This window comes from Scylla paramamosain, chromosome 18, assembly GCF_035594125.1.
Source record: "Scylla paramamosain isolate STU-SP2022 chromosome 18, ASM3559412v1, whole genome shotgun sequence".
NCBI classification, from domain to species: domain Eukaryota; kingdom Metazoa; phylum Arthropoda; class Malacostraca; order Decapoda; family Portunidae; genus Scylla; species Scylla paramamosain.
The window spans coordinates 3,792,665-3,819,831 of record NC_087168.1 but is presented as its reverse complement, the minus strand read 5'-3'; the positions used below and the strand labels follow the sequence as shown (position 1 = coordinate 3,819,831).

General features: G+C 41.3%; 1 long non-coding RNA gene across 15 annotated transcripts in view; it reads right to left on the bottom strand.

The window, feature by feature from the left end:
* LOC135109025 (uncharacterized) overlaps positions 1 to 27,167 on the bottom strand; it is a 63,765-nt gene that overhangs the window by 5,476 nt on the left and 31,122 nt on the right. For 13 of the 15 annotated variants that reach the window (XR_010272534.1, XR_010272535.1, XR_010272539.1 and 10 more), the window contains 3 exons: positions 15,692 to 15,902; positions 13,424 to 13,534; positions 12,852 to 13,031 (listed from right to left, as the gene is read on the bottom strand). This is a non-coding gene — a long non-coding RNA (uncharacterized LOC135109025). Of the gene's footprint in view, positions 1 to 1,593; positions 1,702 to 12,851; positions 13,032 to 13,423; positions 13,535 to 15,691; positions 15,903 to 27,167 lie in introns of all 15 variants that reach the window. The other 2 variants (XR_010272547.1, XR_010272546.1) reach the window with 2 other exon arrangements.

Genomic DNA, 27,167 nt, shown 5'->3' with positions numbered 1-27,167 from the left:
ATAGCAGTCACAGTTTTCCATGTCTCTTCTTGCCCTGCAATAGATTATGTAGATATTTTATAGAAAACAGTGTGAGGGTGAGTCTCTTTATTTCACTGGAATTATCAACAGCATTAGAATGGAAACAAGATATTGACGAGGCTACAACTTGTATCCACTCCCTCTTCCATGCTGATCAGGTGCTCGTACAGTAAGCTCACCACCAACTCATTCAGTGATCTAACCCTTGGATTAGAGTAATAAGAAAACGCAAATTTTGTTATTGAATATATCTGTACAATTGTGATACTTTTCTACTATGAATCGGAGAATAAGACATTTCCAAATGGGATTAGCCAGCGCTTTCTCACCTGAAGTTCCAATAATATCTTTGGGTTATGGCACTCCCTAGCGAATGTTTTGGACTTGAATATGTTTGATATTGTCTTTTCAGGATTTAGGTTACTGGCCAGTAACCCAGATCGGCCAATAAGCTTTTCACCTCATTAATTCCTCTCCTCCAAAGAACTGCCTTAGTTCTCACACTCACTGCCACAAAGGTGCATCTCTTACAAGGTTCTACTGTTACTTCCATGATTAGTGCTCTTTTCAATTTCCTGATTGTATGCTTCACCCCCTCCTCACAGCAATAAAAAAGAGGCTGAAGAGTCAGTTAGAGGAAAGGAGTTGATAAGATGAAAAGCTTTAGATACACCACCCTGTCTAAAATAATGGTATGAGTGGGAAAACCTCCAGCCATGTGAAGCATACTCCATACATGGATGGATAAGGGCCCTATACAGTTATCAGCTTGGAGGTGGAGGGGGGATGAGAAAAACCGGCAGAGATGACTCAGAACACTTAACTTCATAGAAGCTGTTTTGGTTAGAGATGATATTTGAAGTTTCCAGTTTAGATTATAAGGAAAGGACAGACCGAAGATATTCAGTGTAGAAGAGGGGGACAGCTGATCATTGTTGAAGATGAGGGGATTGTTATCAGGAAGGTTGTGTTGAGTTGATAGATGGAGGAATTGAGTTTTTGAGGCATTGTACAATATTAAGTTTACTCTGCCCCAATCAGAAATTTTTGAGAGATTAGAAGTCAGGTGTTCTGTGGATTCCCTGCATGAGTTGTTTACGGGATGTCTACAAAAAGGTGTGGAAAAATGCATGGTAGTATCATCAGTGTAGGAGTGGTGTTACTGTATGTAAAGCGTATGTACCACACGTCATTATTCCTCGGCATTTATAAGTGAAATGTTCAATAGTTTTCTATTTGCATGAAAACGTGTAATATGTGTAAGTATCAGTATTCAATGCTATATTAAGCACCGAAGCCGATGCTCACTTGTTAGTAGTGTGGGGTTAACCTGCTAGTCGCCTGCGGGCATCACTCATGGCCAAGTCGCGCTCAGACAAAGACGGGCAGGATGGTGACCGAGGTAAATACTTTAATTTTGTAGTAAAAACTGATTGTCATAGTGCCAAGTCAATTGCATGTATTGTTAATGAATATTGTAATATGTTGAAAGTGTTTAATATCAGTGTATAATGTTATTTTGTAAGAAATTGAGACCGAGAACTTGTTCGCAGTTCTTACGGTCATGCCTACCTCATCAATAAACGTGTCAGGGAGAACTGCCTTTCCTCGACCCTACGATGATGGGTGTGATCAGTAAAACAGATCACCTGAGAGCCAATTGATGCCCAGCTGGTGCGGCTACAAGTGGATAATGGTTTAGAACATCATTGATGATTAAGAAGACTGTGGCTGGCAAGACATAATCCTGAAGAATAGCACTGTTAATAGACTTTTGAGAAGAACAGTGACTGTCTACCACAGCAGCAATAGAATGGTCAGAAAGGAAACTTGAGATAGAGTTAGAGAAGGATAGAAACTGTAGGAGGGATAGTTTGTGCCAGACTCCATCAAAAGCTATTGATATGTCTAAGGCAACAGCAAAAGCCAGATTACCAGTAGAGCAGCCTTGATGGAATCCATAGAATGTTGTGAAGTGATAAATGTTTAAGAATCTTCCTGCTGAGGATAAATAAGAAAAAGAAAAAAAAAAAAAAAAAACGAGACAGGAAATTAAAGCAATAAGATGATAGTTTAAGGTGTTAGAACAGTCACCTTTTTTAGGAATATGCTAAATGTAGGCAAACTTCCAACAAGAACAAGAATTTCATGCCATAGTGAAACACCTCAAAATACATATGTACATAGAGCATTTTTGACTTGGATTAACCTCCATTTTCACCTATAGCAATTTCTGCAGAAACTCGTGTTACACTTTCTATATCTGGATCTGAGAAGGTTGCCCATGAAGGACTTTTTTTCGGAAACTTGAAAATATTGGAAGGCTAAATGGGGCAAGCATAAAGTGGATGAAAAATCACTTATAAGGATGAAAAATGGAAGAAAGACAATAAGGTGATATTGACCTGGAAAACAGTAAACAGTGGCATGCCACAAGGCTCAGTACTAGCACCAATTATGTTCAGTGTTTATATGAATGATACAGTGGAAGGAATTGATAGCTACATCAGTCTAGTTGTAGATGATGCTGAATTACAGAAAGAAATGAAAAGTTGCAAAGACTAAATATCTAAAATATGACTAAGATAAAAAAATTTACAAATGGAGCAAAAAGTGGGAAATTAAATTAGATGTAAGCAAATGTCACATGATGCAGATAGACAGAGGTGAAAGGCAGAATGAACAAAAACAATAGATCAGTGCATGAATGATGTCACCAGATACAGGGTAGAGGAAAAGCCTTGACTGCTTGACTTGGTATTCACTATGAAACCAGAATCAAAACCAAACATGAAGTGCCTGAGCTCGATGGGGGAAAAGTGTTCCTGAGCAAGTATAATGAGGTACTTAAGTATGTAAAGAGATTTAAGGTGAGAAAGGGAATGTATAGATGGTACTATGTTAAATGTGTGAAAGCAATGAATAATAAAGACATAAAATAGATGATGATGAGGCAGTGGAATGAAAGCTCCAGAGAGGAGTATAAAAAGGCATGAAATAAATGTTAGAGTAAGAAAAAGGAGAGAAACTTTGACAATGAAAAAATACAAGAACCCAAACTTTTCTATAGGTACATACACAGTAAAATGAAACCAAAGGTTAGTATTAATAAGTTAAAAAGTGTACAAAGGATATATGAAGCAGCCAAGGGGATGAATTGAATCTAAATGAGAATTTCAAGTCTGTACTTATGAAGGAAACAAATTCTCAAGTGCTAATGGGAGCAGAGCAGCAAGAGGGACTCCTGCAAATGTAAGTAGAGACAAAACCTCAAGCAACTACTGGAGAATCTGGATGTCAGGAAAGTGACTGGACCTGATGATGAATGAGGGTGGATAACAAAGGAAGGCATAGATCCACTGGTGGAACCAATTTTGGACAGGTTACAGTTCATTCAAGGAAGGAAGAGTACCAAGGGAGTGGAAAAGAGCTAAAATAGTGCTCACATACAAAGGAGGAAATACAGTAGGGTATGCAACAATGAACATGATTCATTCCAATGTAGTGTTCATTATAACAGATGTGCATTATGGTGACTGAAGAACCTATGGGAAAAAATTAATTGGTTCCAGGGAACTAGAAAATAGCACAAAAATACAGTTTTTGAAAAAATACATAAAATGAGCACATTTCCACTACTAAATCTGAGATAAATACACATAGTACATTCCCAAGTTTCACACCTAGTCCTAAATTCTTACCATCCTGAGCACTGCTTTGACAAGTATCAGTCACATTTACCTACTGTCAGCATCTCTCTCTCTCTCTCTCTCTCTCTCTCTCTCTCTCTCTCTCTCTCTCTCTCTCTCTCTCTCTCTCTCTCTCTCTGTGAAAGTAAGAACAATCCTATGGATTGCTAAATAGAATGAGACTGATTGAGAATGAAAATGGAATTATGTATGTGAGTGGAAAAAAGTGAGAAAGGATGAAGTGAAGATAACACAAAATGAATGAGGGAGAGAAGGAGGGAGGGAAATGTGTGTGTGTGTGTGTGTGTGTGTGTGTGTGTGTGTGTGTGTGTGTGTGTGTGTGTGTGTGTGTGTGTGTGTGTGTGAGAGAGAGAGAGAGAGAGAGAGAGAGAGAGAGAGAGAGAGAGAGAGAGAGAGAGAGAGAGAGAGAGAGAGAGAGAGAGAGAGAGAGAGAGAGAGAGAGAGAGAGGTATCACTCCTTTATCCCCTATCTCTGACAGACAGGGGGAGGGAGGTGACAGGAAGGGAGGTTTCAGAGAAGGCAAAAGAAGGGACAGGAAAGGAAAAAGGGAGGAAGGTACAGGCAGTGGATAGGTGAACAATAGCACGCACAGCTGGTGAGTTAGTCTTGTGAGTTTTTATTTAGTTATTCTGATTAATTTTTTATTAAAATTTTTATTGCTCACACGAATGGTCAGTTTGTCTTGTGAGTTTTGGTTTGTTATTCTGATTGAGTTTTTATTAAAATTTCAGTGCTCACACAAGTGGCGTGTTTGTTATGCCAGTTTTGGTTCGTCATTCCGATTAAACATATTCATTAAAATTTCAGTACATTACTGCAGTCATATTATAATGACCATGCATTCTTGTGTGCCCTTCTGTAACATGGAACCACTGAACTACAGCTCAGTGTCACAAACTAGTGGTATAGGTAAACTGTCAAATAATAATTAAGGCTAGATGGGTGAAGTACCTGGAAGCCACTGAGATAATAATGGACACAATTTAGATTCAGATTCACTAATAGAGTTTTTAAATGAGAGCAGCAGATGTGGTAAGGGAGAGAGATGGAAAAAGCGTTTCATAAAGTTCCTCACAAAGGACCTTTGTGTTATTTTGAAAATATAGGAAAGGTGAAGGGAGCAGTACTGAGTTGGATGAGATAAAAGACTGTTTGCAGGATAAAGTACAATAATCAGAGACATTAGTTCAAATTAGTGTGAAGTAACAAGCAGTGTACCACAAGGGTCTGTATTGGCATTCAGTAGGTTTCAAATATACGTAACTGATATGACGGCAGGTCTGAGTAGTTGTATTAATTTATTTGCTTATGATGCAAACAAAGTTATCAGGAATAATAATGAGCCAAGAGGACTACAATGAGTTGCAAAGGGATACTGATAAGAATCATACAAGGAGCCAAAGATGGAAAGAACAATTTAATGCTAAAAAAAAAATGTCATGTACACTTATCCCCCAGCTATAGCGGGTTTTGCTAACGCGGTTTAAAGCTATCACGGGAACAATAAAAAACACATTAAATGGGCTAACGCGAATCCTAGTGGAGCTATCGCGGCCCATGAGTCGTTATACTGTATGTCCAGGATGTTCACGTGACAGCTACGTCATATTTCTTGGCCAGATTCGCTTGCTAATTGGCTGAATTTGACTGACATATTAGGCTGTGATTGGCTTGCACACTCCCGCTTCCTTATCCAGCCACTCTCCCGCTCCCCCATCCCTCTAGTCCCTCCCGCCACAGTTGACTGAGTGGCACGTGCCGTGGTGAATCTCAAGGTCACGCGTGTGTATCTCGGGACAATGGCCTCTACTCCCCCTCCTGGCCACCCAGGGAGATCGCTACCACCCAACCCGACCCAGCGAAAGGCAACAGCGGCGCCTGGGAAAGAAATCAAGAAGAGGAAGAACCTTACATATGCTGTGAAATATGAGATAGTGAAATTGATCGAGAGTGGACAAAGTAAAAGTTCAGTGGGCGCTAAGTTCGGCATCAACGAGTCTACAGAGAGAGGTATTTACCTTAAGAAAGACCACATTAAGGCACATATGAACCTCACTAGTGATAGTGCTGAACATAATGCTGTGCGAAGCTCAAATCATGTCCTCCTCAAGACTGATCTATAAATCATGGTGAGATGAGGGAAAAAAAAAAGGTGCCAATATATTGAATTGTGTTGCTACTCTGGCGGGCCACGAACAATTTTTTTTTTTCCTATGTATTCTTAACAATGGCTATCGCGTTTTTAGCTATCACGGCGATGTTAAGGGACCAATTTCTCGCGATAGCTGGGGGTTGAGTGTATTGAAATAGAAAAGAGGAAAAAGAGACCTTCATGGGATTATAAAATGAGAGGAGAAACAATAGAGAAAAGCATGGAATAAATGACTTGGGAGTGATTATTCAAGACAGCCTGTCTCCAGGAAAGCACATAACTGCAATACTTGGTTCCACATACAAGATGGTAGCAAATATTAGGTGGCATTTAATTACTTAATGATATGATCATGAAAATAATAAACAACACTCCACATTGGAATAAACATATAAGGAAGTTGGAAAGAATACAGAAGGCAGCTACAAAACTGAGATGAGTCCAGGTCTGAGGGATTTAAACTATAAGAAGAGACTGAAAGAAATGGGAGAGAAGAGAGGGAGAGGAGACCTGATAGTGATGTACACCTATGAAAAAATCTTTGTTAACTTTACAGTGTGATACAATATGACACAGCACATGATTTTTGGTGCAACCCATGTGGTATGGTGCAAGATTGGTAACCCTACTGTACCAAGTTGCCAGTTACTGGAGAATTTATGACTGGTATACTATATGACACTGGTTTGACATGGGTAATGCACCATTAAATGTTCCACAGAATTAATTCAAAACAGCTGTGTTCACACTAACTGGATAGTAGTACAAGATGTTATTCAGGCTCTGAACACATCATGTTACTTAGTTCTGGCAAACAACAAAGTCAGGACTAAGTTAGTAAGGAGGGACAGGAAGGCATACCAACTTCCCCAAGTCATCATGGCTGCTGTCCAGAGTAATGAAAAATATTTTGATATGTGTACATATAAACCAGTTAACTGCATGGAAAAGGCAGACAGACAAGATTTGGTGCCACAAATGGAGGAAGCAAAGTTTTACACCTGATGCCCTTTCTGATGCAACCCTCCCCATTTATCCAAGCTTGCTTAGGACTAGCACTGAGTTACATTGGCTTGTGCTGGCTGAGGAACTAGAAGTGAGGATGTACCAAAGAATTGTGACCACAAGCCAGGATTCACAATGGGAACATCCTGCACATTAATCATGCTACTTTCTGAACCACTGTGCTGTCACCCCTGTCTCAATTCTTGGTGCACCCTCATCTCAGCAGGCACAAGAGAAGGTATGAGGGAGCACTGTGCTGCCCACAGGTATGTGGCCCCATCTCATTTGCACTTCCCTCACTCATTGGCAACACTCAACTCTTGTGTGTTCTCAAGGTCTAGGAATACAGTGTCACTTTACATACAACAGAGCCATGCTAGTCTGAAAAATGTTGTCTGATAAATACAAAGTGCCTCCTCAATAGTACAGGTCACCAAAGCATTTTAGTTTTGATTGTGACAGTGAGGTGCTATCTATAGAGTGTTTCATTGCAAAATGGAGGAGGCAGGAGGCAGTAGGCACCAGCTGAAATGATAATTACTCCCAAGTGAGGTCAGAAGCACTGGATCAGGAGGTGCTATGAACTTATCATTAAACCCAGCTGTGACCTCACTGAACATTTCCCTTTGTCTCACAACACAAGGGGGCAGTCATAGCCTGCCCTCTAAAGACAACTCTCTTCCTCCACACAAAACTACAAGCACCTAATAACACACACACCCTTCACTCAAAATTTCAAAATTCACGGTGACTCCTACACCAGCCTTGGAGTCCCCATCTGGGGAGGGGACCAAAAATGTCCCCGGGTTGGACTGCCCTTCTGATGATCACCCTAAGTATCTTGACACCCCCCTCAACTTTTTCTTCATTAACTTCTACAACATTCGTGGTCTAAGATCTAATTTTCAATCTGTAGAACACCACCCCCTCCTCTTCTAAACCTCATCTTCTTTTCCTCACTGAAACTCAGGTGTCTCAGGCAACTGACAATAGCCCCTTTTCCGTTCCCTCCTACTTTCTCTATCCTCATTTTTTATACAAATCTGGATGTTGCATTTATGTGTGCAATGATTTAACCTGCTCTCGTGCCCACACTCTTGGATCTTCCGAGTATTCCACCATCTGGCTACGACTACAGAGTCACTCTCAAACTAAATTTATCTGTGCTGTATATCTCTCACCCAACTCTGACTATAAGAAATTCTTTGACTACTTAACTTCCAAAGTGGAGCATATTCTGACTCTCTTCCCATCTTGGAATCTTCAATGTTCACCACCAGCTTTGGCTTTCCTCTCCCTTAATTGACCATCCTGGTGAACTAACCTTCAACTTTGCTATCCTCCACGACCTAAAGCAACTGGTGCAACACCCTACTTGTATTCCTGTCTTGGAGATACGCCCAACATTCTTGACCTTTTCCTGACCTCTAATTATTCTACTTATGCTGCCACCCTCTCTTCTCTGTTTATCTGTGCTGTATACCTCTCACCTAACTACTCTGACTATAAGAAATTTTTTGACTTTTTAACTTCCAAAGTGGAGCACATTCTGGCTCTCTTCCCTTTTGCAGAGATCTCCATTCTTGGAGACTTCAATGTTCACCACCAGCTTTGGCTTTCCTCTCCCTTCACTGACCATCCTGGTGAACTAGCCTTCAACTTTGCTATCCTTCATAACCTAGAGCAATTGGTGCAGCAGCACCCTATTCGTATTCCTGACTGTCTTGGAGATATGCCCAACATTCTTGACCTTTTCCTAACCTCTAATCCTTCTGCTTATGCTGTCACCCTCTCTTCTCTGTTGGGCTCCTTCGACCACAATCTCATATCTGTATCTTGTCCTATCGCTCCAATCCCTCCTCAGGATCCCCCTAAGTGAAGGTGCCTCTGGCATTTTGCCTCTGCTAGTTGTGGGAACCTGAGGAGGTATTTTGCTGATTTTCCTTGGAATAACTACTGCTTCCATGTCAGAGACCCGTCTTTGTGTGCTGAGCGCATAACAGAGGTAATGGTATCTGGCATGGAGGTGTACATTCCTTACTAGGAGGAGGCAGTACACACCTGCCAAAACGATAATTACTCCCAGTGAGGTCTAAAGCACTGTTCAGGGAGTGCTGTGAACTTATCATTAAACCCAGCTGTGACCTCACTGAACGTTTCCCTTTGTGTCTCACAACACAAGGGGACAGTCACAGCCTGCCCTTTAAAGACAACTCTCTTCCTCCACACAAAACTACAAGCACCTAATAACACACACACCCTTCACTCAAAAATTTTAAAATCATCATGGTGACTCCTACACCAGCCTCAGAGTCCCCATCTGGGGAGGGGACCACAAATGTTCCCAGGTAGGACTGCCTTTCTGTCGACGACCCTAAGTGTCTTGACACCCCCCTCAACTCTTTCTTCATTAACTTCTGCAACATTCGCAGTCTAAAATCTAATTTTCAATCTGTAGAACACCACCTCTCCTCTTCTAAACCTCATCTTCTTTTCCTCCCTGAAACTCAGGTGTCTGAGGCAACTGACAGTAGCCCCTTTTCTGTTCCCTCCTACTTTCTCTATCCTCATTTTCGATCCAAAGCTGGATGCTGCGTTTATGTGCGGAATGACTTAACCTGCTCTCGTGCCCACGCTCTTGAATCTTCCGAGTTTTCCACCATCTGGCTACGACTACAGAATCACTCTCATACTAAATTTATCTGTGCTGTATACCTCTCACCTAACTCCTCTGACTATAAGAAATTCTTTGACTACTTAACTTCCAGAGTGGAGCACATTCTGACCCTCTTCCCTTTTGCAGAGATCTCCATTCTTGGAGACTTCAATGTTCACCACCAGCTTTGGCTTTCCTCTCCCTTCACTGACCATCCTGGTGAACTAGCCTACAACTTTGCTATCCTCCATGACCTAGAGCAATTGGTGCAACACCCTACTCGTATTCCTGACCATCTTGGAGATATGCCCAACATTCTTGACCTTTTCCTGACCTCTAATCCTTCTGCTCATGCTGTCACCCTTTCTTCTCCGTTGGGCTCCTCCGATCACAATCTCATATCTTTATCTCGTCCTATTGCTCCAATCCCTCCTCAGGATCCCCCTAAGCGAAGGTGCCTCTGGCGTTTTGCCTCTGCTAGTTGGGGGGACCTGAGGAGGTATTTTGCTGATTTTTCTTGGAATGACTACTGCTTCCATGTCAGAGACCCGTCTTTGTGTGCTGAGTACATAACAGAGGTGATAGTGTCTGGCATGGAGGCGTACATTCCTCACTCTTTTTCTCGTCCTAAACCTTCTAAACCTTGGTTTAACACAGCTTGTTCTCGTGCTATACATGATAGAGAGGTGGCCCACAAAAGATACTTAAGCCTTCCATCACCAGAATCTCATGCACTTTATATTTCTGCCCGGAACCATGCCATGTCTGTTTTCCAACTAGCCAAAAACTCCTTCATTAACAGAAAATGTCAAAACCTTTCAAGATCTAACTCCCCTTGTGATTTCTGGCATCTAGCAAAAAATATCTCCAATAACTTTGCTGCTTCTTCTTTCCCTCCTTTATTTCAACTAGATGGCATCACTGCTATCACATCCACATCTAAAGCTGAACTCTTTGTTAAAACCTTTGCTAAAAACTTTACCTTGGACGATTCTGGGCTTGTTCCTGCTTCTCCTCCACCCTCTGACTACTTCATGCTACCTATTAAAATTCTTCGCAATGATGTTTTCCATGCCCTCGCTGGCCTAAACCCTCGGAAGGCTTATGGACCTGATGGGGTCCCTCCTATTGTTCTCTGAAACTGCACCTCTGTGCTTGCACCTTGCCTAGTCAAACTCTTTCAGCTGTCTGTCTGTCAACATTTACCTTTCCTTCTTGCTGGAAGTTTGCCTACATTCAGCCTGTTCCTAAAAAGGGTCACCGTTCTAATCCCTCAAACTATTGTCATATTGCTTTAATTTCCTGCCTATCTAAAGTTTTTGAATCTATCCTCAACAGGAAGATTCTTAAACATCTATCACTTCACAACCTTCTATCTGATCGCCAGTATGGGTTCTGTCAAGGCTGCTCTACTGGTGATCTGGCTTTCCTTACTGAGTCTTGGTCATCCCCATTTAGAGATTTTGGTGAAACTTTTGCTGTTGCCTTGGACATATCAAAAGCTTTCGATAGAGTCTGGCACAAAGCTTTGATTTCCAAACTACCCTCCTACGGATTCTATCCTTCTCTCTGTAACTTCATCTCAAGTTTCCTTTCTGACCGTTCTATTGCTGCTGTGGTAGATGGTCACTGTTCTTCTAAATCTATTAACAGTGGTGTTCCTCAGGGTTCTGTCCTGTCACCCACTCTCTTCTTATTATTCATTAATGATCTTCTAAACCAAACTTCTTGTCCTATTCACTCCTACACTGATAATACCACCCTGCGCTTTTCCACGTCTTTTGATAGACGTCCAACCCTTCAGGAAGTAAACATTTCACGCAGGGAGGCCACGGAACGCCTGACTTCTGATCTTTCTAAAATTTCTAATTGGAGCAAAGCAAACTTGGTTTTGTTCAATGCCTCAAACACACAATTTCTCCATCTATCAACTCGACACAACCTTCCAGACAACTATCCCCTCTTCTTCAATGACACTCAACTGTCCCCCTCTTCTACACTAAACATCCTCAGTCTATCCTTTACTTATAATCTGAACTGGAAACTTCACATCTCATCTCTAGCTAAAACAGCTTCTATGAAGTTAGGCATTCTGAGACGTCTTCGCCAGTTTTTCTCATCCCTCCAGCTGCTAACTCTGTACAAGGGCCTTATCCATCCATGTATGGAGTATGCTTCACATGTCGGTTGGGGGGGGGGAGTGTTCCACTCACACCACCCTTCTAGACAGGGTGGAATCAAAAGCTTTTCATCTAATCAACTCCTCTTCTCTGACTGTCTTCAGCCTCTCTCTCATCGCCGCAATGTTGCATCTCTAGCTGTCTTCTACCGCTATTTTCATGCTAACTGCTCTTCTGATCTTGCTAACTGCATGCCTCTCCTCCTCCTGCTTCCTCGCTGCACAAGACTTTCTTCTTTCTCTCACCCCTATTCTGTCCACCTCTCTAATGCAAGAGAACCAGTATTCTCACTCATTTATCCCTTTCTTTGGTAAACTCTGCCTGCTTCTGTATTTCCACCTTCCTATGACTTGAACTCCTTCAAGAGGGTGATTTCAAGACACTTATTCTTCAATTTTTGACTACTGCTTTGGACCCTTTTCTGGGACTGGCATCTCAGTGGGCTTTTTCTTTTCTTTTCTTGTTTTTTTTCTTATTGCCCTTGGCCAGTGTCCCTCCTAAAAAAAAAAAAAATATTGCAGTTAACTATCATACTGAAAAATTAAACGAAAGAGGAAAAGTGAGATGAAGACAGCCCTCATGTTACTTTCTGCTACAGGTTCTCCAGTGAAGTCTTCAGTTTCCTTTGTCAGCTGGTGCAGTACCTCCTCCACCTCTTACACTTCTATGCCTCTCATTTCGGCATGGAATACCGAGTAAGGTTAAAAGAGACTTGTTTACCAGGATTTTCAAGCATATTTTCATGGTTCTAGGAACTGTCTAACAAGGATTATGCACCTTTAATGGCCTCTAATGAAAGTTATTGGGGTTTTCAAGGACATTTTAGTGATTCTACTGACGGCTGAGTAAAAGATTCTACTTTCTAGTGGCTCTAGTGGGAGTTACCGGGGTCTTCAAGGATATTTTTGTGATTCTGGAAATAGTTCAATACAGATTCTGTACTTTTAACTTAATCTATGGGAAGTTACTAGTCTTTTCATGATTATGAAGATAGTTTAACTTGCTGAAATGAAAGTTACTGGGATTTTTAGGTCTCCATGTGTGTAGAGAAACAGCTCTGTTCCTTAGTGAGAGTTTGCTGCTCAACCTTTTGCCAGGACTTGCATTCACTTGAAATCTCACTGACCTTTGCTATAAAGGTTTCTGAAGCCTCTCCTGAGGTTACCTGTACACTATCAGTCATGTCGGCTGGCAGAGACCTCTGGGTTCATCAAACTTCATCAGAGTATATTCTTTCCTTTGCTGGTTCCTTCAACTTGAGGATTTTCCATGTGAAGTGCCATTACTTATTTCTTGCGTGCAGCTCCTGTGAAAACAGAGTGCCAAACAGTATTGCAAGACTGTGCTGGGAATCAGTGCCACGAGTTATGCTGCAGTACCTCAGATGTGTTAATTTGTGGTTGTGGATCTCATGCATACTGTTGTTAGTGTGTGTGAAGTCTTAGTAAATATCTGTAAATCATTCTGTGTTTACCTCACCTCATGGCCTTCCCCTCTCTATAGCTTAAATGATCCTGGGGTCCTGGAGAGAGATGCTGGTGATTGTCCCACAGGAATTTAAACTATCAACGGAAAACACACAAACAAGAACCCAACTGAGTGTCAGTGACCTTTAAAAACAATCCTGACATAAGCATAAGTCACTACATAACATCTACATCTAGCAATCTTTCTTCCTTACTTCTCCCTGTACCTCACCTTCAGCACATCCAGCTGAGTCTCAGTGTCTGGCAGAGGCACACAAGATGGTTGAACCTTCCCAGCTGTAGCAGTAGCAGTCCCTCTAGCAGCCAGGACCAGCACTCCATCCTGGGGAACAGGGGACAGTTACTGGACTGAAAAGGGTTGGATGGATGGATGGACAGACAAACAGGTAGGCAGGTAGGTAGATTGTTAGATGAAGAGACATACAGATCAATAAATATATCTATAGATTTATAAAGATAGTACAATCTGGAGTTTGGTAAACTAGTATCAACAGGGGCTAGCACCAGACATGTCCCCTTCTCACACATAGGAGCAATATCAAATATGCCTACAGTGTCATTTTATTTGGATAAAGATGCAATGAACTTTATATAATATATTTTTCTACACAATTCTTTCTAAGTAGTGACATTGGTAAAATCAGACTGTATTCATGAATAACAGTATTTAAGTTGATTTTCTAATGAAATGGTATTTAGATTTATTTGGTCATCTTGAGATTTCAGAAAAGAGCACACCATTGATCAGAAGTGTACTAATGTAGACGACAGTAAAAAATGAGGACAACATGTCTGTGCCCCTTAAAGCTCCAAATTACATAGATCAACTTCCTAGTATATGGAAACAAAAACTTTATTTGAAAATAAACAACTGGAGTGTTCTAGCAAGAGTAATGCTGTATATCTAATTAAAACAAACATCTGACTGGCCCACCTTTGTTGAAGTTAACAAACATGTAATTGGAGAGTCAGTTAATTCCTGCTGCAGTGTCCATGCCACTACTCATTGAACATGTGGCTTCCTGTACCTCTCCCATTATGCCACAGCAATCCTGAGAGATGTCTGTTTTGGTGTTCGATTACTTTACCATGTCACTCACTTCGTGAAAGAGTTGTTAAAATCCCTACGAAAATAACTATATCCATATATCACCATGTTATTGAGTATGTTATGTCATACTATACAGTACAGTCTTATTTTATCTTTTTAATCATCCAAATCAATAGATTTTAGACTTGTAATATGCCATATTTAAAATATTGATAACAATATTACTAAATAATCATGAAAATATTTGTTTTGACCAACTTCTCAAAATTATCCATACAAGATATTTAAAGTCAATGTAGAATTTTGAAATGATCAATGTTGTATGCATATGTATGCACATGGAAATTACAATAACAATATTTTAGCTCATGTCACTAGGGGACATGCAGCAACGACAACATCTGGTGGATTAGTTCCCAAAACTGCCCTTTGTTCAGTTTTGTACTGGTGAAACCAGTACAAAATCAGTTCAATGTTTGAACCTAAGGCAGTCCAGCCAAAGCTTGGAGAAAAGTGATGAGGTAGCCAGGTAAGGTTGTTGGTGGGAAGTTGCCAACTAGCAAGCCACCTCTACACACCCAGGACTTGTCTGCCTCTCACCACATCCTCCTCCTGGCCTCGACACCCAGGCACCTCACCACCCTGTGCCTCCAGCCTTGTTTCTCTTTTGACGTGTCTCCCAACTCCAGCCAACATACAGGCGCCTCCCCACCATGCACCTCAGGCTGTCCTTCTCTCATCTTGTCCTTCTCCAGTATCCACCATAGCATTCCCTCACCATGTGCCAGTGTGACCTGTGGCCTCATTGATGGTGTGTGGCCAGTGACCTGCTGGTGCTGTACAATGGGGTGTGTGGCCAGTGACCTGCTGGTGCCGTACAATGAGGTGTGGCCATGGAGTGACCTGCTGGTGCTGTACAATGGGGTGTGAAGATAGTTACCTTCTGGTGCTGAGGGACAGAGTGTGTGGCCAATGTGAGCCACAGCCAGTGATGGGGGGTCACCTCCTCTATACAAGGAAATACTTTGTTGTCATAGAGTTTCATCTATGCCTATACAGAATCCTACTCAAAGCATATGTTTTGACATGTGTTGATGTGAAAGTTGGTACAGAAATTGGCAGGCAGGAATACATCTTGTGGGTATTACTTGATTACACATCAACACTTGTAAATAGAGATAAAATGAAACAACAAATCCCATATGGCAATAGTGATCACCTGGAAGCTGCAGGACAAAACTGTGCACTGATGCATGTTCATATCAGAATGTTCTGTAACCTCTGAACCGTGGCATTGAGACCATTTGACCGTGGAATATTTTTGTCTTAGAATGACCTGATCTTTCATTTCTGTGAACATGAGTCTTTCCTCACAGGACACCCTGTATATAGAGCTCCATGACTTTTTGCCTGTCTCCAGACACTCACCCAGTACATTACCATGCCATATTCTGCTTTCACTTGAGACTGTCACTTCCTGAGGGCATACGACTAGTCAGGCTGCCAGGTATTTGGGTCAGTGTGCAGCTGATCACTCTGGGTCATGGGGATTGAGCATCTTGGGCCAGCTCTCAGAGTGCCAGTAATCCATTCACAGATGCCTGAGTCACACACTCCATCCACATGGTATTTCACCCATCTGAAGAACAGCCACACAAAATTAACGCTGATGTTCTTGCACATCTGTGAAGCACTGGAAAAGCTTACATTTACCAATATACAGTGTATGGAAGAGTGGCCATGTTTAGTATAGTTTTATTCTTCAGAGTCAAGCCTTCAAGATAGGTAAGCGGGAAAAGACTTGACGAACATGATACATATACTCATCTCTCTAAGCAGTGCTACAATTTCTTGCATAAAAACTCTCAAGGTCTTTAGCAAGTATAATAAAAAATGTCTAAAGATACTAAATAATCCTGCTAATTAAGAAAGTCAAAGAAATTTAATCATGTACAATAAGATTAGTTAAAAAAAATTCCAAAAATGACAGTATCATATATATCTAATAAAGAGGCAAAGTATATTGGTCTGTTGCAATGCATAGAAGCCAGAAACAAGGCAAATAGGGTACTAGGATTCATTTTTAGGAGTGTTAAAAGTAGAAGGCCGGAAGTAATATTAAAGTTATACTTGGCGCTGGTCAGACCTCATCTAGACTACGCTGTGCAGTTCTGGTCCCCACATTACAGGAAAGATATAGGTCTATTAGAATCAGTACAGAGGAGAATGACTAAAAGGATTCAGGGGATGAGGAGTATTCCTTACGAAGCGAGGTTGAAGCGGTTAAATTTACATTCTCTAGAGAGACGTAGGTTAAGAGGGGACCTGATAGAAGTCTTTAAGTGGTATAAGGGTTATAACAAGGGAGATGTAAGCAAAATTCTTAGGATCAGCAACCAAGGTAGAACAAGAAATAACGGGTTCAAGCTTGAAAAATTTAGGTTTAGGAAGGAGATAGGAAAAAATTGGTTCTCAAATAGAGTGGTAGATGAGTGGAACGGACTCAGTAATCATGTAGTTAGTGCCAGGACACTAGAGAGCTTTAAGAGAAGATTAGACAAGTTTATGGATGGGGATAACAGATGGAAATAGGTAGGAGTGTTTCATACAGGGACTGCCACGTGTAAGCCTGGTCGCTTCTTGCAGCTTCCCTTATTTCTTATGTTCTTATGTTCTTATGTTTAGAGCAGATGATCTAAGTATTTTCCAGCTTTGTATGGGCAACTCACATCTCCATGCTGCAAGCCTCCCAGTTCCAATCCAGGTGGTGCTGTGGAGAAGCCTTCACTTCCACCACACATAATGCTCTCCTGCAATACACTATCACCTGCTCACACACACACACACATTTCTATTTTACTTCACATTTTAATACTTATATGATTTGGGTACATCAATCCATTTATGGGCAATTATCTACAGTTCTTTCCTGTCCTTACTACTGTATTTTTTTTCCAGACTTTCTCAGAACATTTTTTATTATTCTAGCATGTTAGCAGAAAGTAAAGGAGAAATTCCCCCCCTTTTTATTTTTATGTAAGAGGGACACCAGCCAAGGAAAAAAAGCCCACTGAGATGCCGGTCCCCGAATATGGTCCAAAGCGGTAGTCAAAAATTGAAGGATAAGTGTCTTGAAACCTTCCTCTTGAAGGAGTTCAAGTCATAGGAAGTGGAAATACAGAAGCAGGCAGAGTTTAACAGAGAAAGGGATAAATGATTGAGAATACTGGTTAACTCTTGCATTAGAGAGGGGGACAGAATAGGAGTGAGAGAGAGAAGAGTCTTGTGCAGCGAGGACACATGAGTAGGGGAAGCATGCAGTTACCAAGATCAGAAGAGCAGTTAGCATGAAAATGGCAGTAGAAGATAGCAAGACATGCAACATTGCAGTGGTGAGAAAGGGACTAAACACAGTCTGTTAGAGGAAAGGAGTTGATGAGATGAAAAGCTTTTGATTCCACCCTGTCTAGAAGAGCAGTATGAGTGGAACCCCACCAGACATGTGAAGCATACTTCATACATGGATGGATAAGGCCCTTGTACAGAGTTAGCAGCTGGGAGGGTGAGAAAAACTGGCAGAGATGTCTCAGAATGCCTAACTTCCTAGAAGCTGTTTTAGCTAAAGATGATATGTGAAGTTTCCAGTTTAGATTATAAGAAAAGGACAGACTGGGGATGTTCAGTGTAGAAGAGGGGAATAGCCGAGTGTCACTGAAGAAGAGGGGATAGTTGTCTGGAAGGTTGTGTTGAGTTGATAGATGGAGGAATTGAACAATACCGTGTTTGCTCTGCCCCAATCAGAAATTTTAGAGAGATCAGAAGTCAGGCATTCTGTGGCTTCCCTGCATGAAATGTTTACTTCCTGAAGGGTTGGATGTCTATGAAAAGACATGGAAAAGTGCAGGGTGTTATCATCAGTGTAGGAGTGGATAGGACAAGAGGTTTGGTTTAGATCATTGATGAATAATAGTAAGAGAGTGGGTGACAAGAGGAACACCACTGTTAATAGATTTAGGAGAACATTGACCATCTACCACAGCAACAATAGAATGGTCAGAATGGAAACTTGAGATGAAGTTACAGAGAGGACAGAAGATGAGGAGGGTAGTTTGGAAATCAAAGCTTTGTGCCAGACTCTATCAAAAGTTTTTGATATGTCTAAGGCAACAACAAAAGTTTCACCAAAATCTCTAAAAGACGATGACCAAGACTCAGTAAGGAAAGCCAGATCACCAGTAGAATGGTCTTGACGGAACCTATACTGGCAATCAGATAGAATGTTGTGAAGTCTTAGATGTTTAAGAATCTTCCTATTGAAGATAGATTAAAAAACTTTAGATAGGCAGGAAATTAAAGCAATATGATGGTAGTTTGAGGGATTAGAATGGTTACCCCTTTTTTAGGAATAGGCTGAATGTAGGCAAACTTCCAGCAAGAAGGAAAGGTAGATGTTGACAGAGTTGAAAGAGTTTGACTAGGCAAGGTGCAAGCATGGAGGCACAGTTTCAGAGAACAATAGAAGGGACCTTATCATGTCCATAAGCCCTCTGAGAGTTTAGGCCAGCAAGGGCATGGAAAACCTCATTGTGAAGAATTTTAATAGTATGAAGTAGTCTGAGGATGGAGGAGAGGGAGGAACAAGCCTTGAATTATCCAAAGTAGAGTTCTTAGCAAAAGTCTGAGCAAAGAGTTCAGCTTTAGAGATAGATGTGATAGCAGTGGTATCATCTGGTTGAAATAAAGGAGGGAAAGAAGAAGAAGCAAAGTTATTGGAGATGTTTTTGACTAGATGCCAGAAGTCATGAGGGGAGTTAGATCTTGAAAGATTTTGACACTTTCTATTAATGAAGGAGTTTTATCTCGTCAAATCACCCTCTGCTACGTGGAGCGTTTCACATGAGATATTGCTGCTGCGCTCGAGCTGTCAGTTGCTGGAATGTTCTCAAGCTGATCGGATGTCGTCTTACATCATGGTTTCAGCAGCGATTTTACCGGCTAAGGCAATTGTCACACAGGTACATTGCCCCTTACTCAGGTTGGATCTATGGTATGGGTTGGGCCTGCCATAGGGAATTGGTATGGGATGGGCCTGCCAATTTGCCAAATTTCTTAAAATTTATGGGCTTATACAGGCTTATGGCTTGTTTGGTGCAGGTCAGCAGTCATGTCTGGCTTGGAGGACTGCACTACCCTTCCACCTGAGGGTTCCTGCTATGGCACCAGCAGGAGTACCAACAGATCTTTATGGGATGGAGTGAGGACAAATTCTCATGTTAGTAGTGGTAATTCCAGTGAATCCTCGGCGAGGCAGGGGAGGCAGCATGCGGGTCATGTTAATGACAGGCATGAATGTTAACTTAATGTACGTATTTTCCACCAGTTGTGTGAGGTTTTTGGTACACCAGTTATTGACTTGTTTGCTTCAAGGCTTAATAAGCAATTACCTTACTATTGCTCCTGGAAACCAGATCCAGAGGCAACACAACTGGATGCATTTTCCTTAAATTGGGCAAGATTCAAGCTCTCTTAGATCTTTTCACCATTTTCTTTAATTGCTAGGTAACTGCAGAAGGTAAAAGCAGAAGGGACGAGAGTGTGGATGGTTGTTCCCCTGTGGTTATCACAACCATGGATGGGCACATTGATCAGGATGTTGATCGATCACCCTCGCCTCAGCATGCAGAAGACAGAAATGCTAGTACTCCCATCTTCAGGGGAGGAGCACCCGATCATGTGCCACACACAGCTGATGGCATGCCTACTATCAGGGAGCACTTGCAAGACCAAAGAATTTCTGAGGTGGGTGCAGACATCGTCCTGGCCTCTTGGAAGCCGGGTATGGAGAAACAATACCGACTGCACCTTAAAAGATGAACACAGTTTTGCGATAGATAGACTCCCTTTAATCCCACTGTCTCAAACATTATAAATTTTTTGTCTGAGACTTTCAACAGGAACATGGATTATGAAACTGTCAACACGGCAAGAAGTGCTCTCTCGTCTCTAGGGGTTGTGGTGAATGGCTGTAGGGCTGGTAATCACCCATTGGTCAACAGGTTCATGAAAGGGGTATTTAATCTGAGACCACCCTTACCTAGATACACGGAAACATGGGACGTTCAGCCAGTTCTAAGGGAGTTGAGGTCTATGTACCCATTGCACACTCTGACCCTTAAGGATCTGACATTTAAACTTGTTATGTTAATGGCACTGACCCAAGCTGCAAGAGTTCAAACCTTACATCTTTTGGTTATTAATGGCATTCGCATGGAGCAAGATTCTATTTCCGTTCAGATACGGGGTAACGTTAAGCAGTGCAGGCTGAAGTTTAATGTGCGTATGGTGAAGTTTCAAGCTTACTCCAAGGATACAGGTTTATGTGTATGTGTAACATTACAGCATTATCTAGCGAGAACAGAGGAACTCAGACGAGGCCTTTCCCAAGATGATGATAGATTACTCCTGAGCTACATTAAGCCACACAAGTCTGTCACTAAGGACACCATTGCCCGTTGGATTAAGGCAATGGTCAGTAGGTCAAGAGTGGACATAACCAAATTTACAGCAGGGAGTGTTAGGACAGCAGTGGCATCAAAAGCCAAGGCTATGGCAGTGCCTATCACTTGTATTATGTCTAACTAAAGCAGGGTGGACACAGGAGAGTACTTTTGCTAAATTTCATGACAAGCACATTGTTACAGAAGTAGACCCATTTCAGGAGGCAGTCCTAGTGTAGGTACTGTTACTTTCTTAAGGTCCTGTTTCTTTCTTCATTTGGGATGTCAAATGGTTAGTATGCAGTTTGGATATGGAGAGGAGGTCAGTGCCATTATGCAGGGTTATGCATATATGAATAAATTCAACTTCTGATTATCATGCACATGCACATTGGGGGAAAGGTTTAAGATGTAATGGGAATTGTCTTATGACCCCTTATTACAGTTTTTATGCAAGGTCGGTTTTGAATTGTAAATTATGTGATTAATGCACCTATATGTACAATGAAGATTACAGTTGTGAAATCATTGTCTTATGACCCCTTGTTACAGTTCTTATAGAAGGTCAGTTTGTACGGGCACGACACCCCCATGGCTTCAAAGCCTCATGTGAAACGCTTCACGTAGCAGAAGGTGATTTGACGAGATAAAGTTATGAAGTATACGAGACTTACCTCTGGGCAATTGAAGTATGCTTGGAATTTTATGAGTCAAATCACCTCTGCTGTAGTAGAGATTTCACATGCCCTCCACTTCCTGCCCTTTTATATTTAGATTTTGGAGTACGTGGCTTGCATTTATGATTGGTTTTTATTAGTTTATGTCATGTGGATGTTCGTGGCTACAAAGTTTGACGTCTCGAGCACGACAGTGATATCTCATGTGAAATCTCCACTACAGCAGAGGTGATTTGACTCATAAAATTCCAAGCATTCTTCAACTGACTGGAGGTAAGTCTCGTATACTTCATAATTTTTGGACAGACTTGGCATGAAATTCTGGAGATGGAAGGCTCAAGTACCTTTTGTGGGCCACCTCTCTATCATGCATGTTAAACCAAGGTTTGGAAGGTTTAGATCAAGAAAAAGAGTGAGGAATGTATGCCTCCATGCCAGACACTATCACCTCTGTTTTGTGCTCAGCACACAGAGATGGGTCTCTGACAGTGGTTATTCCAAAGAAAATCAGCAAAATACCTCCTCAGGTCCCCACAACTAGCAGAGGCAAAATGCCAGAGGCACCTCTGCTTAGGGGGATCCTGAGGAGGGATTGGAGCAATAGGGCAAGATACAGTTAGGAGATTGTGATCAGAGGAGCCCAATGGAGAAGAGAGGGTAACAGCATAAGCAGAAGAATTAGAGGTTAGGAAAAGGTCAAGAATGTTGGGCATATCTCCAAGATGGTCAGGAATACGAGTAGTGTGTTGCACCAGTTACTCTAAGTCGTGGAGGATAGCAAAGTTGAAGGTTAGTTCACCAAGATGGTCAACATTGAAGTCTCCAAGAATGGAGATCTCCACAAAAGGGAAGAGAGAATGTGCTCCATTTTGGAAGTTAAGTAGTCAAGGAATTTCTTATTGTCAGAAGAGTTAGATGAGAGGTATACAACACAGATAAATTTAGTTTGAGAGTGACTCTGTAGTTGTAGCTAGATGGTGAAAAACTTGAAAATTCAAAAGAATTCAGTTGCCTCAAACACCTGTGTTTCAGTGAGGAAAAGAAGATGAGGTTTAGTAGAGGAGAGGTGGGGTTTTAGAGATTGAAAATTATATCTAAGACCTTCAAATGCTGCAGAAATTAATGAAGAAAAGTTGAGAGGGGTGTCAAGACACCTGGGTCAATACCAGAAGAGCAGTCTGACCTGGGGACTCTCTACACTATACTCTCTACACTTCATTAACATAGGGACCTGTGGAAATGTTGGGTTTTCAGGTGGGGAACACAAATATCACACACTCTTACATTTAAGGGTTCACTTATATCAATTCTGAATTGTGGGACTGGTGGTGCATTAACAAGGAATAGGGTTTGCCATGGTGTTTTTGATAATTTTATATTCTCTTATAACTTCCTTTATTATTTGCCTTATTTTAGGATTCACCATCTTTGTCTCATATACACTATTGTAAAGTTGGTGTTGAAACGATGATTCATTTGACTGCACCTTGGTATTGACAGCTTGGTTATGTGGTGATGGCCAAGTAGCAAAATGGGATGTACAGATGACTCAGGCAAGTTGGTTGCCTATATTCTTCCATCACACTTTTGATGATGCCATTATCCAGATGTAACTCACTGGGCCATTATGTCTGGGTGTGATGACCTGTCAGCATTTTTTTGGAGCAATGCATACCCATAAAAGAATTCTTCCCCTTGTACTAATTTGACTAGTTTCTGCTCTGCTACTCTTAATTCCTCCACCTTTATTGTTGGGTTGGTATTGAAAGCCAAATCCCTAACCTGAGCCTTCAAATCAGTTGATACTCTCAGACATTTATCATATTTGCTGTACTTTTCCCATTCCATCAACTGAGGTGGTGTTTTGACAGTATTAACAATTACTTCTGTCTCAGCAGTTTGAGTAATGTTAATTTGCCCATCTGGCCATTCATGTTGTGGGGCAGCCATGGGGGTGCTTGCCACAATGGAGAGGACCTGCACAGCTCATCAGTGTTTGTCCCTCAAGTTACGAGGTCCCCAGGGTTATCTTTAGTTGCCGCATAACTTACCTTTATGTCATGAACGAGTTACTTTCTTTACTCTGTTGGCCACATATACATGCAGCTAATGTCTTCTTATTTTGTAGTCAATATAGAGCAATTTGGCTGTCACACCAGAAGTGGACACTATCACCTCTGTTATGTGCTCACACAGAAGCAGTAGTTATTCCATGGAAAATCAGAGTAATGCTTCCTCAGGTCCCCCAACTAGCAGAGGCAAAACACCAGAGGTACCTTCGCTTTGGAAGCTTTTGAAGTCTCCAAGATTGGAGATCTCTGCAAAAGGGAAGAGTCAAGATGTGCTCCACTTTGGAAGTCAAGCAGTTAAAGAATTTCTTATAGTTGGAGGAGTTAGGTGAGAGGTATGCAGCACTAGAGTGACTCTGTAGTTGTAGCCAGATGGTGGAAAATTCGGAAGATTCAAGATTGTGGGCACATAACTGCAACATCCAGCTTTAGATTGAAAATGAGGATATAGAAAACAGGACACCTGTGTTTCAGTGAGGAAAAGAAGATAAGGTTTAGCAAAGGAAAGGTGATGTTCTACAGATTGAAAATTAGATTTAAGGCTGCAAATGTTGCAGAAGTTAATGAAGAATAAGTTAATATGGGTGTCAAGACACTTAGGGTCAATACCAAACGAGCAGTCCAACCTGGGGACATTTGTGGTTCTCTCCCCAGACAGGGACTCCAAAGCTGGTGTAGGAGTTGCCATATTTATTTATTTATATTTTCAAATTTTGAGTGAAGGGTGTGGATGTGTTAAGTGTTTGCAGAGTTGTATGAAGGAAGAAAGTTGTCTTTAGAGGGGAGGCTGTGACTGCCCTGTTATGTTGTGAGACAAAAAAGGGAAACATTCAGTGAGGTCACAACTGGGTTACTTATGAGTTTATAGCACCCCCTGATCCAGTGCTTCATACCTCACTGGGAGTAATTATTATTTTGGCAGGTGTCTACTGCCTCCTTACAGGAGGATTTCTTGGCTACAAAAATATAGTGTAGTCTCTGTCCCTTTGATTGAGCCTCACCATCAGGAAAACTTTCTGTCAGACATGAAGGCATATTCCTGATATCTTATTGTTAACAGGACTTGAGCTGGATCTGGTACAAGACTTGGGCCAGTTAATCAAGTTATTTAAATAAACAATTGGAATGTAGTGAGTGCTCTAGCTATCTGGTAGTTATAGTATAGAAGGACAATAGAGCCATGAAAACTCAGTGATAACATAAAATAGTGAAAAAAAAAGTAGTGAAAAGCACAGAAAAAACAACTGGGTCTTATGGCAGCACCCCAACAGCAATGTAGAGGAGGTAAACAAAAAGGATTGCTTGAACATTGTGTAGTCTCTCCAGTAATATGGACTACTTATTTAGCTGTGATTACTGCAAGAAGTGGCAGCACTATGAATGTTGTGACTACCAACCTTCCAGATCCTCTGCTATGCTGCCACAATACAAACATTCACTTGCTGCACATGTGTCCTACTGAGATTTAAGATGAAGACACAGCAGACTGGCTGAACAAAACTGAGGAAGCCCCAAAGCAGACAGAGCTATAATTGAGGCCTAGGAAGCAAAGACACTCCACAACAGACAAGCAACTCAAACACAGCCTGCAGCCACAGTGAGTGAGCCACCACCTGCTGCTGAAGTACACGAGAAGATGCCAACTTCAGCCTGCTGCTACACTGTCAGCAGGAAGATATACCCAGCATGGCAAGAAATTTGAACAGGAAGAGTTCAATAACAATGCAAGCAAGCACACCACCAGATTTGTCTCCCTGCCTGCCAGACCAACACGATTCCATGGAACACAACAACAATCAACGGCCAACACAGAGAATTACAGTAAGTGCATCAAGGATCCAACAAAACAACCAACAAAACCACACAGAAACAGAACAGACACAGACAAGAGCAGCTACTGTTAAACAAAAGGAAATATATAAGTGATATGCCTATTAGGACCTACCTGCCCATATGCACACCCAAAGCTCTGCAGAAGACACTGAGACACATGTCTGAAGGGCAAAACATACACCTGTTTTCATCCAATCATACATAAGGAGAATTGGAGGCACTTTAATGAAGCATGCACATATCAGCACCTAAGGAGCACCCAAAGACAAGCTATTACTGGCAACAGGAATGAACAAGATGGTGATCTCCTCAGAAGACATACCAACAATACCCACCAAGCAGAGCAGACACCAAAAGAAGTGCTAAGAAAGAAGAGGAAAGGTGAACCCTCATTCCACACTACACACTAATGCAGATAACCAAAAATGTTCTGAACTTTTGTAGACCAAGACACAAGACAAGTGACAGAGGATAAGCAAACACACATCACAGCATTAAGGAACTAACTATGAATGTCAACACTCCACCATCCTCAGTGGCAAATCACACCAGCATAAATGCTACTGTATCCACACCGGGTTGTGCAGAGACAGCCAGAATATTAGAGAATTACATGTTTGCCTATATACAAGGCCTATTTCCCAGAAACAAACTCAATTATTTTCTAAAGCAGAATTAACTAAAAAGACAATTATTAATTTATAAGTTTAACTGCAACACCCTTAAGTGAAGATATAAACACTGGTGCAACAGAGCTAGATATACAACTATTTGTCTTTCAGAACATACAGAAAGAACAGGATATGTTTGTCATGATGCAAGTCAGATGGGATACAGCAATTGAATATACAACATTTAAATCATATTCCAATAGAACCTGTGAACTATTGCATTATTACTGGGACAATACACACACCTCCAAATAGTAGCTCAGACAGCTTTCATGGCACAACTGTACAGTTAAAAGTAGGTAGCTCCCCTTTGATCAATACAGATACAGAGGTGATGGCACTAGGGGACTAGGGGGATCTTTACTTCCCCAAAACATACAGGGATCACTTTACTGTTGCTGTCACAACAAATAAAAAAAAAAATGCAAGATGAACCAACTACTGTACTTGATTTTATAGAGATTACAACTAAACACAAACATTGGAATCACAAACAAGAGGTGAAAACATCTTAGATTTGCTTATAACTGAATCACCAGAAATACTGCAGTTATGAATAAGCTGACTCAGTTATAACAGACCATGAAATCACAATGTTTATATTATATTCCAGTACTAAATATGCAAAACCTGCAAGGATGAAGTCAATACCTGAATAAGGAAAAGTTTAATTACTACCACAACATAAGAGAAGACTTGGGTAAAGACTTGGGTAGCAGCGACTGGAACTGAAGGAACACTGACTAAGATCCTCACCAGGTGCTACGAAGGCAGTGAGAAGTTCATACCAAACAGAAGACCAGGAAGGATATGTGATACCAAGAGACTGGAGAATTCTAATGAGGAAAAAATGACTGAAGATAAGAATAAGCAAGAAGCACACCAATGAAAACTGTAAGAAAATAAATGAACAAGTAAGCAAGAAGAGGAAATATTAACATCACACAGAGAAGCAAAGAAGGCAAAGGCAGCAGAAGCAATAAGGACCAACACAAAATATTACATTAGTTATACAAGAAGGAAACATAAAATATAAACTCAAATAGGAGCCTTCACTACAGGAGAGAGGCTACAGATTACAGGGCCTTGTGAAATGGCACAGTAACTTGAAAAGCAATACGAAAAGAGCTTGAGAGCACCAAGCTAAGCAAAATAAA